This window comes from Balaenoptera acutorostrata, chromosome 3, assembly GCF_949987535.1.
Source record: "Balaenoptera acutorostrata chromosome 3, mBalAcu1.1, whole genome shotgun sequence".
NCBI classification, from domain to species: Eukaryota; Metazoa; Chordata; class Mammalia; order Artiodactyla; family Balaenopteridae; genus Balaenoptera; species Balaenoptera acutorostrata.
The window spans coordinates 24,192,617-24,208,032 of NC_080066.1; the positions used below are offsets into that span (position 1 = coordinate 24,192,617).

At 51.2% G+C, this 15,416-nt stretch overlaps 1 protein-coding gene across 1 annotated transcript in view; it reads right to left on the minus strand.

Annotated features, from left to right (window-relative positions):
• GATA3 (GATA binding protein 3) overlaps nt 1–536 on the minus strand; it is a 30,256-nt gene extending 29,720 nt beyond the window's left edge. Inside the window, exon 1 of the mRNA XM_007167421.3 lies at nt 338–536. The gene's annotated coding sequence lies outside the window, so the exon portion shown is untranslated. The remainder of the gene's footprint in view (nt 1–337) is intronic.
• Between the last annotated feature and the right edge of the window lie 14,880 nt (nt 537–15,416).

The following is a 15,416-nucleotide window of genomic DNA, read 5'->3' on the forward strand; positions in this document are numbered from 1 at the left end:
TCTGCTCTCCCTGAAGTGGAAAATGTATGTCCAGCCCTTCCCAAGCATTCCCACCATCTCTTATTTTTCTGTTTAGTTTTTCTTTGCATGCCTAGTTCTACTGGCTCTTTCCTCCAAACAAGGACACACACACATGCACACACCACGCGCGCCCAAGGTCATTGCAGAAAGCCAAAGATTTCCAGGGACCAGAAAGAACAATAAGGACTGGGGTCTAGTTCACTTTCTTCCAGGGGCAGCTGTCTCTCTGGAGTGGAGACCTCCTCTTAATTCTCTCCACGTGGAGCAGGGAAAGCCATTGCAGAGTTAGAGACAGACGATAGTGATATTCACTGACCTGGGTAGCCTGCTCTCGGCGGCCAGCTGTTTTTTATTTTTTCCTGACTTGCTGGAGGTCTGAAGGCAGAAATGACAGGCAGATTTCGCCACTGTTGTCGCCGCTGCGGTCCTCACCGCCCCAGCTGCTTACGGCATCTCACGCGGGCTTCCAGCGAGAAGTAAAACCTGGGTGATGTGCATCCTTCCTAGGAACACCCTCCCCCGCCTTCTGCACACTGTAGAGAACGGAGCTCTTCCGGGTTGCGAAGAGGGAAAGGGAGGGAGGGAGGGAGGGAGGAAGACTGAGGGAGGAATGAATTTCACCCCTTTTTGCAAACAGGCAAACCGCACATCAGGAGTGTGTGGCACTGGCAGAGTTGAGGGATGGGGAAAGACTGCCTGAAATGTGACCAAGCCCCGTGGCACCTACAAAGTCCACTGTCTCTAGCAGGGCTGGAATTAACACTATAAATGTCACCAGTAATGTTGACTGGGTCATTAGCTACCATAGATATAAAAGCTTTTGCAGAGTTTCCCTCCCATTTTGGGAGGAAGTGGGGACCCAGTGGGAGCATCTAGAAGTAAAACTCTCGGCCACCATTAGCAGGGTCTCTGCCCCTCAGGTCCTCCCCCCCATCTGACTGTTCCACCCGTTTCTGTATATGCTGACGCTTCAAAAATGAATACACGCTACCTTCCGGTACTTGCAGCCACAGCTGGCCAGTGAAAGGAAAAGTAGGGTGGCCAGTGACAGCTCTGGGCTTGCTTGCTACTCTTTGGCTCTCCTCATGGTCACCATAAAAACATTTGGAGGTAGCGATACCTGTGCACCCACTAAGTAGAGGTTTGGGGATGGGCTCTCTAGGGTTCCCAAGCTCTTTCAAGAAGACTTCTAGGGGAAATTAACCTTCTAGGAGAGCGAGATAAGGGAGCAAGAATCAGAGGTCACTCTGAAGATAAAATGTCAGAAAGAAAATGATCGTATTAGTCTACCCACTGGACCCAACAAACTCCAGCCCTCCCCTTCGAAACCCCCCTCTCCTGTACCATCCCTACTTCTGCTGGTGGGAGGTCAAAATAATTCAAGGAGGGACTCTGCCATGAATAAATTTGGCAAGAGTAAAATGAAACTCCATAAACATTGGGGTAGAAAGGTCAGCATCCATTTGTTTTGACAGGTAGAGTTTTCCCTTCACAATATTTATACAATAAGAATATGGAGACTGACTTTAAAAATAAATCAATCTTCGGGGAGAAATAAAATGTGTCCAACGCTGGGCCAGGAAGTCAACAAGTTTCTTGTGCTGGAACCAGTTCGGTAGGAAGGAGTGGCCCAATTTGACGGTGCCAAGCGTTCAGGGGTGGTTGTCCCTTGGGGGGAGGACGAGGCCATTGGTCAGCAGGGTCAGAGTGAGAGGGCAGAGGTGGGGCGGCGACGCGGAGGGAAGTGGGGGAGGGTCGAGGAGAGCAGGTACCCAGCGCTGCCCAGGTGGCGGGCATCCCGATCGGGGATGGGCTGCTGCCCCCGCCCTGGAGCCCCGCCTGCCTGCAGCCGCTCAAGGCCCCTGAACTCAGACACAGCACCGACGGCTTTGCGCCCCGCTCGGCATCCTCCGGGTCCAGGTTTAAGCCGAGAGCCGCTGGAGAAAGGGGCTTATATCGTTTGCCGACCTGGCCAGGAGAGGAAAGGGGGTCTCCCTGCCCCTGAGGAGGCCCCAAAGTCCACCTCGCGTCCCGACTCAGCCCCTCCTCTGCCCTGCTGCCCTCTGCCCCCGCCTTCCGCCACCAAGTGGCAGAGCCAAGTTCTTCGGCGCCAGGGCGCAGAGTCCGCAGGGCCGCGCGTTTCGAGATCGCTGGGGAGGAGGTCACTCTTTTTACAGTCTTCCCCCAACCTGTTGCCCTGGCGCATCTCGGGGAGCTGTGGGCTGTGCCGGGAGGGTCGCCAAGGGTTGGGCCGCGGGGATTCCGGGCCCTTCGGGGTCCCTAGGCCACCTCGCTCCTCCTCGCTCGCTGCCTCGTGGAGAGTAGGACCCCGGGGCCCAGGAGGGGTCATCCATCACCCAGATGGCGGTAGCTGTCTCCTTAAACTGGATATTAGCAGTACCCCCGCCTCGCGGTCCACCAGGCCCGTGGGGCCATTTGCCTCTTTCTCCAGCTGCCCTCCGGCTTCTGGGCCCTTTGGAGATTCCCATCCCTCCCCCCTCCTCCCTCCCCCACCACAGAGTCACCTCCAACCTGAAAGCCTTTACCCGTAGAATCAGGATCCTGCCCTGCACCCCCTGGAACCCCAGGCCGGCTCCTTCTCCGCCACCCCTCCCACCCCCACCCTCGCCACTCTGTCCCCAGCGCGCGCCCGCGACCCTCCGCCCGGTTCCGGCGGGTCTGGCGGCCCCTGTCCCCGTTCCTTTTCTGCTGACGCGGGCACTTGCTTGTCTCTGGGTCTAAAGTGACTCTTTGGTTAAAGGACTGAGAAATCTGATCGCGTGCACACCGCTCCCCCATCGCCCAATTCTACCTTCAGTAAAGGAAGGCTTAGTTTAAGGAAATTCGACTGCCAAAGACACTCGGGCTTAAAAAAAAAAAATCCAAAGGACTTAATTAAAATATAACTGATTTTGAATTTAATGGCCAGACAGGGGCAAGATTCAGAGAAGAAATGCCAGCTGGGCATTTCTTGTTATCTTGATGGACTTAGTGGTGGAAAGTGCTGCTAATTAGGGTCCAGGAGCGAATTATTCCAGGAGGGTTGGGGGAGATTTGCTGGGGGGCGGTGGGTGGGAAGGGGGGTGAAGAAAGGAGAGAATTTGTCCTGAGAAGTAAACAAAGTGAAGGAAAGACGCTGGTCGCTTAGCCAGACGGGCCAAAGATTTATTCGATTCGCGGACACCGGCCCATGCACACGGTAAAGACGTTGCTTTTATGAAGCTACAAGTCGCTTTCTGAATTTTAAAAGCTACCACCCTGGCTCGCTGATTCGTGGTTCAGGTCTCTGCGCGTGTGTGTGCGTGTGTGTACTTGCGCGTGAGAGACAGCAAAAAAAGACCCTCTCTTATTCGGGGGCGACTATGTTAAACGCTGAGGGGCCACGGATTCCAGGGTGATCAGAGCTGCCCCGTCCTAACAAGTCCGAGGGGGAGAGGGTGACTTCACCCCCAAGGTTTCAGGACTCTCCAGTGAGCCTTTTCATTGAGGAATCCTTGCTTGGTAAGCGCCTGGAGCGCCAGTGCCAGAAGGCAGGGACCCAGCTCCCCACCACATATAGAGGACACTCAGGTGCGGCTCACCTGTTCCTGCACCCCTGACTCTCCCCATCCCCGCCCCCAGCACCAACCACCGGACTTTTAATCCCTTCACCCTGGACAGGCGATCCTCCTTCCCCGGGTTGGATTCAGAGGCTGAACCATGGAGAGAACTGTTCTGAGGCTCCAGGGCCTGGGGACTGAGCTGGGTTTGGGTTCTTCCTGGAGGGAATCACGCCATCCTAATTGGCACCAGCATCGACTGCTTTCAATCCCGTGGTGCGTCGGACCTCAGTCCCACAAGCTAAGGCATTTGATTGGATTTTAACTATAAAGGGAAGTCGCTGGGCATGTGAGGTAGAAGATGGATCAGTAAATGACTAACAGATAATAATAGAAACACTGTGTCCCTGGATCTCTGCGATGGCCGCGCAGATAGGAACTTCACCTGTTGGATAAAGAAAAAGGAGACCCCGTAGGAAGAAATAATCGCTGGCAGAATCTCCAATCTTACTAAGAATGTGCCGCCACTTAGAGTTGTTCTAAGCAGGGCTCGGGGCGGGGTGGGGGGACCATGTATTTATTCTTCCGGGTTTCCCACATCCCATTTGTTTTCCGTAAAACACAGGTAATATTTTTTTCTCCTGTGCATTGGTCTACAGTGTCATTCCTCTTGTCCATTTTTCTACCGTCCTTTATATACCCTCAGATTGGCTTAGTTCGTCTAAGTTCACTCTCTGCCAGACGAAAACACACACTCAGATTAGCCTTGGTTTAAAAGTTCCAATCTTTCAAGCACACTCACTGAGATTTATTTTATTAGAAATGTGCAGGGTGGGTGGGGTGTTGAGAGGGAGTAAACGGCCCTCTAGGGTCGTTCACTAGTTCTTTCATTTTTCTTTTTCTTTTTTTCTTTTTAACAGAACATTTTTATTAAACTCAAGTTTCTGGTCTGGCACTTTGCCTGTGTTTCTCTAACCAAAACTGCCGGGCGGGGGGGCGGGGGGGGCGCTGGGTGGTGTGGAACCATGGATGTCTCAAATGAAAGTTTCACAAAGCAATGACTGGAAATTAAAAAAAAAAAATCAGACCTATTCCACCCAGGCGCCCTAAATAAGTAGCCCCGTTTGCAAATTCCTATCAATTATTACGTGATGGGAAAAAATCCTATCTGAAAATAAAGCACGTGGACGTGGAGAATTTTAATTAAATCTTACTGTGGATATAATAACATGGAAGTGATTTTTCATTCGGTGCTTGCCTGCTCACCAGTGTTTTATGGCGTTTTCTTGCCTCTGACTTTATTTTAAAATATTAGACGAGGTGGAGAATTATAAACGACTCTTTCCTTATCTGTACTGCTCACATATCCAGGATCAGAGGAGCTGATTAAGAAAGAAGTCAGAGGCAACGTTGTATTCATAATGATTTGGAATAATGAATCCTTATCTCCGCTTTCCAGATTATCTGCCTTTCAGCTCCCAATGTTTTGTTACATGGGATAATTTATTGCATCTAATACATCACAATGAATCTGATGGTAGAAAGTGATGGCCAACGTTGTGAAAGGGGGCCCTTATTTTTTATCCCGGGGCAATGAAACTGCTTTTTGCAGTTTTTAATTGGGAAAATATAAGGTAGATCTGATAAAAAAAAAAAAGCTGGGTATAATCTTGCCTGCTCGTGCTTTACCGCTCTGCTCTTTAATTAGTGTGTCAATTTCAGGCTGAAATTAACAAGATCGACCTGAAACCAGCGCTTAGTTTCTCCCCAGCACCAAGATCCCAATTTTTAACATGATTTATTTTTATGAAAAAAGAGATAATTAATCATAAACACTGACGAAAGCACAGAGCCAAGTTGAGATAAAATGCCATTTGCATCTTTATATAGAAAGATACCAATAATGTTAATTTTTCTGAGATTTCTTCTCTCCTCACCATCTCCTGCCCCAACACAGCTCCCACCCTGCCCGCTGCCCACTCCAGCCCCATTCCAAGTACACAAGAAAAAAAAAAATCAATTCCAGGTTCCTCTTTGGTATTCATTGCTCTCTTTTTTAAAGTGTATATATTTTTATATATATTCAGCTCCTCTGGCTTTGTCTATTAACACATGCAGAATTGTACAGGTTTCCCTCCCCCAGAGCAGAGTGGTGGGTGGATCCGCCTGTTCTCGCAGAGCCCCCACCCACCTACCCTCATCGCTTCCCTCCTTTAGAGTTAGAGAGAAGAGGACACACATCTCATTTAATGGTTAATTAGTTACAATAATTGGCATTTTTGTTTCTTTTGTCTTTTGCCCTAAAGACCATGGAACAAAAGTCATCTAAACGCAACAGGCTTTCCTCTCTGCCTCTTTCAAGATGGATTTCAGAATCCAAGGCTACACCCGTAGTCCCCTCCCTACCCCTGACAGCACTAGCCGCCTCCTGGCTTCAGGAAGTAGAAGGGGCAGGAGTCACTGGTAATTTGCTCTTTAAGCTTTTTGTGCCTGTTGATTACTTTCTTGTTGCTTGGATTAAACAATCGTTGCAAATATGCAAACCAGTGAAAGGCGATTCATACATATTCGCTCTCCAATTGTCCCTCCTGACGTCAGATCATAATTTCTTGGTAATTGGATGGCTTGCACCCGAATAATGCTCATCTGACATTCTCTACGTTTGCTCTAGGTTGTAGTACACTTTGTACTGGGAGGGGGAAGGAGGACTTGATCCTTTTTTTAAGAATTCTTTTCTGTTCACTGTAGTTTCTATTATCTCCCTTCCTCCCCTACGCTTAAGAACATTAACTTATGACGTGTAAGGATATGGAGTTTGTTTCCTGGGAATATAATTTCCCAGGCAGTTTTTGAGTAAGTTGAAGAAAGTTGAATACAGGCCGGTAAAGATGGAGGAAATGGGGGAACATTTGGGGCGGGAGTAAGGGTGAGGGTCTATAGAGCCAGATCTACTCTCCTCCCTCTGCTTAGATCTGCAAAGAGTCCCACTTGGTCACTTCTACCCATCTTGCAGCCTCTCCTGAGACCACCGTAGGTTCCCAGCTATCTGGAGTTCAAGTCTCCACTCCTGATCCTGCCCCCACTCTCTCAAGCCAAGTAGGCAGCCAAATCATTATAGATTTTAAAAGCTTGAATCTTGATTATAAAGCTATTTCAGGTTTTAGGGGGTGGTCGAGAGAGAGAGACCTGATTTTCTGGGATATTTTCTCTTTCTGTTCACTTTGGCCTTAGTTCAGTGGACTTAAAAGACGTCTAGTTCCAATTCTGGGTCCAATATTGTAGGACTTGCCTCTCCTTCCCCTCTCTTTCTCTCCCTTCCCGCCTCCTTTTCATCCCTTCCCCCTCTCCCTTTTCCTCTCTTTTCCCTGCTCTTCAGGACACATCACTCCAAGAATTTCAAGTATCAATTATAAGTAATATTAATTTCTCAGCCCCAACCGGTGAAGAGCAGATGATCTGATAGGAGTATAAAAACGGTGCTTCCCTAGATGAAACAGACCAATGGAGCCTGCTGGGCCAATTCCCATGCCCAGATGAACATTCAATTTTCCGGCATTATCTCCACACTTAAACTCGCTTTCTCCATTTCTGTGCCAAGATAAATTTGCATAATATTTGCAGCTGTAATTAGCTGATGAGCATCTCCTAGCCTCCCCCTTTTGTTTCTCTCTGCATTTGGTCTTCCATTGATGCCACGTTTGATCTTTAATATTACAGGATTCCCGATAGAGGATTGCATATCTTATCTTCTCAGCTCCAAAATCTTTTAAGAAGGAGGGAGAAGGGGAGAGAGGGGTGCGGGGGAAAGGGTGAGTGAGGCGAATAAAGCCTCACTAATCAGAGTTTGAAAAGGTTATGATGGCAGAAGGTATAGGTAGTGACAGGACAAATAAGAGAAATGGAGAATTATGATGGGGAGGGGGTGGGAGGGGTAGGATGAGCCTTCGGAAATGGGGAGTCTGGAATGAATGGGTTTATTTAGAGAATTAGGGAGTGGGGTAGGGGGGATTGGGCTGAGATCTGGAACATGGATGGGCTGGGGGAGTGCCGTTGGCACCCAGCCTTAACTGTGTGGCCCTTCCTCCCTTTCTGGGCAGCCGGTCATTGCCGGGTCAGGGTCCGGGTAAGATGCTCTGTTGGGTTGCTCCCTTCAAGCAGAAACTGCAAGTTTTGAAACCAGGCGACTCCCTTATCTGGTCATCTGTTTGTCTCTGTTAATAGAGACCACAGCCCTCCTGAATTTCTAATATGCCACCAACACTTTATTCCCTCCAGCGCTGTTTAAAAGAAATGAAAGGTCAAAAAAAAATTTTTTTTTAAAAGGAAAAGAAAAAAGATACAAGGGACTAAGAAAAAGGAGACGAGGAGTCCGTCGCACTGAATAGTGTCGCCTCCAGAAGTGGAGCGAAACCAGAAAAGTGGCCCCTTGCCTCGCCTGGCTTGTTATTGTTGTGTTAGTTTTCCCCAAATCGGGAGTCTTCTGACTTGGGTGGCGGCGGGGCCGGGAGGGAAGGCGGATTAGAGGAGCCACTGGTTGAATTAGTATTTGTGGGAATCCGGAGGGGAGAGAGAGAAAGGAAAGGAAAGAGGCAGAAGGAGGAAAAAAAGAAGACAAGAAAGAGTCGATTTCCATGCCAATCATCGGAACAAATAGCTAACATTTAACGTTTACACCCGCACTGGCGGCGCCCTGGCGCTCCGAGGACCTGGAGCCGGGCTAAAATGTCCCGAAAGCCTTTGGAGAAAACGAGTTTCCAGCTATCAGGTTCTCCCCGTCCCCCCCTTCCATAAGGCTTCGGTTTCAGGCTGGAGTTGTCCAATGTCTGCGTCGCTGCTCCAAGCCCCTAAATGAGTGTCAAAGAGGCAAATATCAAATAGCGCCGGGGTCAAGGCGATTTAGTTAACCGCGCAGGGCGCTCGGGACTTGAAACTTGTGTGGGACTCGCGGGGGAGTAAGGCGGGCGGAGGGAAGGCCAGTGAATGAATGATGCGTGAATGAATGAATGAGGAATGAACACCCAGACACACGTGGGCTGAGAGCGCCTCCACGCACCTCCTCGCCCCGCAGGGCAAAGCAAGGCTCTCAGTTGAAGGAAAGTTCCTTAAAACTTTTATTTTTATATAATGAGGCCAATTTTCTAAAGCGAAGTTAAGAAATTGGGCGCTTCTCCAGCGCTTCAACGGGTACCTTTTGTCATTGTATTGCCTCAAGGCTTCAGTTTCCCCACCTGCTAATTGAGGGGGTAGGACCAGAGGATGGCCAAGGTCCCTTCTTCGTGCGGAAAAAGCAGGCTGCAGGCCCAGAGCGGTTAATCAGGAGGGGGGCGTCCCCGAGTTGACCAGGTCTGCAGCCCCCATGCGCCCTGGGGACCCCGGTACCCACCCCCCCCCCCCGCGTCTCGGCCACAGGCGCTGGCCAGACTTCCAGCAGCGAGAGCTTCAAACTCCTCCAGTCCAGCCTGCAGGGTTCTCCCCCCCACCCCACCCCTGCCCCGCCCTGGGCTCCGCCTCCAGGAGCAACGGCGGTTATTCTCGATTATTCTGGGGGTCGCCGTCTAGGGAAGTCCCGCGTGCCCTGCTCCAGCCCACCCAGACTCGTTAGGCGCTCTCTCTCCCGCAGTCTTGTGCCTCTCAAGTGTTTCCCAAAGAGAGCATCCTCTTTTTGGGAGGGGAGGGGGTGCGGATTGAGGTTTCTTTCAAAATTCCCGACTCCAGAGCCAGAGCGGAAGCCCAAGCGGACTCAGCCTTTGGGCGCAAAGCGGAGCTGCAGGCGCACCGCGCGCGGGGTTAGATACCGATTAACCCAAGGTCGCTCCTTAGGACTTCACGGTGTCTTTTTTTTTTTTTTAATTTTTGAGACCCAGGTCTCTGTGCGCAAGCAAGGTGGGGGGTTGTGTTTGCACGCGCGCTGATCTGCGTGCGTGGGCGTCTCAGCCGCCAGCCTCAGGATCTGGGGGGGGGGGGGTTGGGGGTGGGAGCTGATGGCTGGCGGCTACCGGGCGGGTCGGTGGGGGGGGGGGGAGGGGTGTGTGCACCAGACTCGACGATTCATTTCGCCGAACGCTGAGTCGAAAATCAAGTCGAGCCAGTCGGCAGCCGGCAAGAGGTTGCTTCGGAGGCTGCCGCTCAGGCTCCAGGACCGTGAGCCAGGTCCGCACTGTCTTTCCTGCCCTGCCCCTCCCAGTGCCCCGCTCCCCACCTCCGCCTCCTCGGGCGCAGCTCGGGGTACGTCCGAGGCCGAGCGCCTGGCCCCCGGGCTTCTAGCCTGCGGAGTGGGGGGTGAGTGCCGCGGACAGGAGGAGCGCGGGGGCCGGAACACAAGAGCGAGGTGCCCGGACGTGCCGGGTGGGCTGGGGGGGGTCTATTTAACCCTCCTTTTGGTGAGTTTTTCCCTCTCCTCAGTGTAATTCTCAGCGATAGTCACGAAGACTAATCACGATGCTACTTTCCCCCTTCTTTCTCAAATTAAAAAAAAAGAGAGAGAAAATACGCACCCAACTCCACTGCCGTTCGGGTTCCGGAGAAATTCTCAAATAGAGCAGTGTAATTTCTCAGTTGATTTTGATTGACATACTGTCCCTGGGATCATGTGTTAATCCCTTCTTCACTCAAGCCTTTTCATAACTCATTTCTCTCTTGCTAGATGGGGACTCTGATGGTTACCGAGGCAACGATGATAGCGCTAAGCTATTTCCCTCTCTGCAAGGAGACCATTATTCCGCGTGCATAGGCCATTGGCAACAGAGGTCGTCACAAAGTCGTTCACAACACAGCACACGTTTATTAAACTTTTATTCTCTCTTTTTCCCCAACACAGAAACTAGTTTGCACTTGTACGGCGGGGGGGGGGGGCATTGTTGGCCTGCTCCGTGTTGGCACTAACTGCTCTCAGGTGCGTGGGCCCCACGCGGACACTCCTCACCTGCCACCGTCGCGCGGGGGCCAGAGGTGCCCCCACTTCCCCATCTGCCCTTTGAGGTCTTCTGTGACGCTACCTCTGGGACCTCGGGGATAAGAAGAGGGGGCAGCATCTAAATGCAGACGGGAACCGGCTTTCCAGGCCCCTTCGTTGTCTACCCTCCTATGTTTAGTCACCCGCTGTTCCCTCTCTCGGAGTGTTCCCTCGGCGACACCCCTTTTCTCCTCCCCTCCTGGGGACCTGCGCCCGCCAGCCCCTCCGGGCGCGCTGGCCACCCTGGCTCCCGAGAAGCCACCTGCCAGGAGCGCACGGGTCTTAGGTTTCTGTTCCCAGTTTGGCCAGGAAAAGGGCCAGAGGGGGGCGCAGGCTCGGAGATGGATAGATTTGGTCCCCAGGCTTCCGGCTGCGGCGGCCTGGGGCTGGGGCTGGCAGGTGGGGAGTGGAAGAACCGGACCTTCTGGGGCGGTCAGTCAAGAACACGACCCCAAGAACGGTCTCCGTTAAAGCAAGCACGGCAAACATCTGTCTTCCCAGCCTGCAAGGCCTCCAAAGCCAAAGGGCGGTGGTGAGGGCCTAGGACGGCACGGCCTCTATTTCCCATCTTCTCCCAGTTCCTCCCTCCCTCCCTTCCTCCCTCCCTTCCTTCCTTCCTGACTTTTTCTTCCCTTTCGCCCCTCCCAGTCTTTGTTTTTCACGGGAGGACCCACTGGGGCCTCCGGGAGTGAGTCTCGGGCTCCAGAGCGGTCTCTGTGACCTTGACCCAGGAATACCTGGCCTCCACCAGCCCCAGGCCCCAGGCACTGCCTTCGCAGCCCCTGAACCCGCACACCCTGGGGTCCCCCGGGGACGCACTTGCCTCACCCACAGCCAGGGTCGCCCCCACTGCGGCCTGTCGCGGCCCCCCCTTCCGCCCCCCTCCCATCAGGACCAGGCCTCGGAGATGGCTCGCTGCTCTGAAGACGCCAGCGGGGACACAGAGCCGTGCAGCGGCGGGGCAAAAGTCGGGGGCTCTTAGGTCAGCAGGTGTAGGTGCTCCAGGGGGCTGCGAGGGGTCAACTTCCCTCCCCGAGCCCGGAATTGCCCACGGCCTGTCACGACCCCACCGGCGATACTGAAGGCCAGAGGGGATGCCGTTTGCACGGGTGACCCCAGCTCCTTCCTGCCCCCGGAGTGAGGGGTGCTTTGCTCAGACACGGAGGTGACACGGCCTGCCGCCTTGGGAACACACCTGGCTCGGGGTGGGGGGCTGAGTGTGGTTTCGGGGCATCCGAGGAATGGGAGGAGAAAGGCCGCAGCGGGCCTCAGGGGCCTGCTCCCGTGTGCAGTCGGGCTGGGAAGTGGAGGTGACAATAGTGCTAGCACACTCGGTGGCCCTGGGAGTCTCTGCTAGGGTCAGCTTTAGGTGTGACAATCTGCCATCCGTGTGTTGTAGGGCACCACGTGTCACACAACTCACCAGGCAGCTGAGTTATCTTGGGGAAACCAAACTGCTGAAACTCTGTTCTAAGGAAAGGACCGTCCAGGTTATAGGAAGCTGGGGCACTTACAGCAAAGGCCATAACAATAACAACCTGGTTATATTATAACAGTGACTGCATCCATCATAAAATATGTCAGTTACAGGATAATGCTCATTAAACTCAGAACACCCTGTAAGATAGGTTTATCCCTGTTTTACAGGTGGCGCATACTGTCTGGCCGTGACCAGCCCTCATCCCTGCTCCTGGGACTTCTTTCCTTCCAGGAGACCTCAGTGTGCGCTGCGGATTATCAGTGGGGTTACCGGCCTTTCTATTTCTTCATTCATCCCTCCTTCCTTCCTTTAACACTGTGTCCCCATAATGGGTACCCTGCTAAGCTCTGAGACCACAAAGCAGGAAGCTGTCTCTGTGTACAGGTAGAGTGGGGAGAAGGACAAACAAGTAAATCATTCGAGATGCAATAAACACTCTGTGAAATGCCTGCTGTGTGAGCCCAGAGGACAGAATGCTTGGGAGTGTCTTCGAATGTTTACCAGATTGTGAAGCTTGATCTGACTCTCCGGATGCTTATGAGCTCACAGAGTGGTGCAGGGGGCAAGAGGTATTCCAGAAGTGAACAGGCAGGTTCGATGGCACTGGGGTGGGGAAAGGGTCCGGAGAGTTTGATAAAGGATGAGAAAGGCAGTTCCCCGAGCAGGGGAGGAGTGGGAGAGGTAGGGACACAGGGCAGTGAAGTGTCACAGAGTCAAGCTACGTGGCCTTGTCCTGTGGGCACTGGGGAACCAGCGATGGTCTTTATGCAGACGAACAGCGGGATCAGAATGAGTGAAGTTGGAGATTCTAGATGCCATTCCGGTGACCAGTCTCCCCTTTTCCCTCAGCTACACACCCACAACTAAAGTGTCTGCTTCAATACTTCCAAACTGTATAAAGCGACTGGGTAATAACAATTTTTAAAAAAATGCTTAGGCAAAAGCAACACTTACACCAAGGCTCCTGTTTCTCTGTGTGTTTTCTCACTATCGCTTCGTGGGACCTTGGTCCTCTGGGCTTGTGTAAGTGTGTTGAGAACAGCAGCCCTGGTCGCTGGCTCTGCTGCAGTCACAGCTCTGCCTGGACCAAAGGCACTCTGACAGTTTCATGGCCGTGACAGAAATCAGCCAAAGCCCAGAAGGTGAGCAGTGACACCACCTAGAAAACCGCGCTGCACCGTGTCTGTGACAGCAAGAGACGGGGAAGCCGCTCGCCCTCATGAATATATGGCAGGTATCTACAAACTCTCACACTAATTGATGGTCTCCCTATATATCATCCCAGATAAAGGGCCCCTGTGCAGTAAATGCTGATGTTGAGAACACCCTGATAGGGCTTTGTTAACAAGAAGATAACAGAAGAGCAAGATATGTTTGTTTAGCTGCCTATAGATAAACCCAATAGGTCTTCGTTAACTTTTCATGACTGATGGCAACCGCTAACCATGATAAATAATCCTGCAACAGGGAACTTTATTTAACGAGCCAGAAATGGGACCTACATGTTTAGCTCCTTTGAATGAGGAGGAGGTATTTTCTGTGTGTGAGTACATCTATGTCATAGTACATCAGCGCCTGATTTTCTCTAAATAACTTTAAACCGTCAGCCGGACCTCTGAACCAAGTTGACCCTTGATACTTTTTCAGGGTGTGCTGTTCCAACCACACAAAAGCCGAGCAGGTCTGAGGAACTGGATTTTACAGAGTGAAATCTAGTCTTCAAAAGAGTGGCAGAACGTTGGGAAATCAACACAAACATCTTTTGAGCAGCTACAAACAGGTAAAAATGTGCTTTTCAATACTTGTGGGGAATATGGTGGCCAGAGATGACCAACCCGTCAACATGCTGGAAGTTGCAGAGTCTTATCCAAAACTGATGGCTGAATAAACATTTATTTTTCAAAGCTGAGGAGGTTAGTTTTTCACTGTCTTTAACAATGTCTTGCCTGGTGAGATACATCATCCTCTACCTAGATGGGTCCCCAAGTCAGGCTATGTCCAGAACTCACCCAAAACGAAAGCCTCAAAGTACATCAAAGGCAGCTGTTTCATAAATCCATTTCCAAAGACCAAATTTGTGTGCTGCTGGAAAAAAAAATGATCATTCCGCTGTTGTCTTTAGTTCAATCTTTTACAAGAAGGCAATCATTTTTTACTAGAAACACCATCTGAATTTTATCTTTGCTAAAACTCTAAGAAGGAGGGCAGGAGTTTGACCCAAGCATAGAATCTTCCCTAACTTGCAGACTAAGTAATTTTGATGGGAGAAGTGATCCTGGGTCTCTAAAGTGACCCAGATTTGCCACCAGTAAATGGGGATCTCGGGTAAAATGATGTTTCAGTTAATAAAAAGAATATTAAGGGGAATTCATTCTCCATGTAGAAAAACGACTATTTGCAAAAGCCACGGGTTACATATGTCCTAAAGTACTAGCGAAAGCTTTCTTTTCTTTTCTTTTCTTCCCCCCCACCCCCACCATGTGTCACAAATAAGAAAGAGCCATTGTAGTTCGGTTCCCCTTTTGGTTCTGAGAGAAAGCTGCGGTTGGATTCACTCTCTGGGGCAGCTCAGCCCTGAAAGCATCAGATTTGATCCCCTAGACTCCCTGGAACCGCAAGTTCACATCCCCAAGGGGTTGGGCTCAACCCTTCCTCCTTCCTGGGCAATAAATAGCATGGAAACCAGGTTATCTGTGTGGCCAACTTTCAGGAAAGACCTTGAAAACAGAGACGGGGTGGACCTGGGCAGTCACGTGGTGCTTTCCATCTCCATGGGGTTTGCTGCGGGGTCGCTGCGGCCACCTGACAGGCGGCAACGGAGCACGGCAGCAATCCCAGGAGATGCTTCTACCAGGTTTCTAATGGAAGGCCATTTCAAAGCCTGCCTGGACTCAGAGGCAGCCGGCTCCCTTTACCCTGGTGGAAAGCCATTGGGTGGCCCCGTCAGATTAGCTGTGAGAGGGGGGTAGGGAATTTGGAATGTTTACTTTCACATCCAGCTTTTGGTGGCATGTCTGTAGCGCCTTCATATCTTAGCACCATATTTTGTATTCGTGATTAGTGGATTGGCTTAGGTACAACGTGATTAATCTTTCTTTCTTTCCTTTTTTTTTTTTTTTTTTTTTGGCTCAAAGCGTTGGTGCCCTCACCTGAGTCTAAACAATCAAGTTACTGAAACCCTAGCACACTTTTTAAACCTTGCGCCGCTTCTTTACATAAAGGGCACTGTCTCCACTTGAGCTCTGAATATACTGTTTGTCCAATTTCTGACATGACTCCACTTAATATGAAAGACCAGCTTTTCTTGTGGGGAAAAAAAAAAAAATTCAGACAATGCCAGCCAAGACCATCGAATGGCAGGGTTGAGGTTTGTTTTAGCGACGTGGGCTGTCATCACACCTGAGCAGTGACTGGGGCAGAGGCA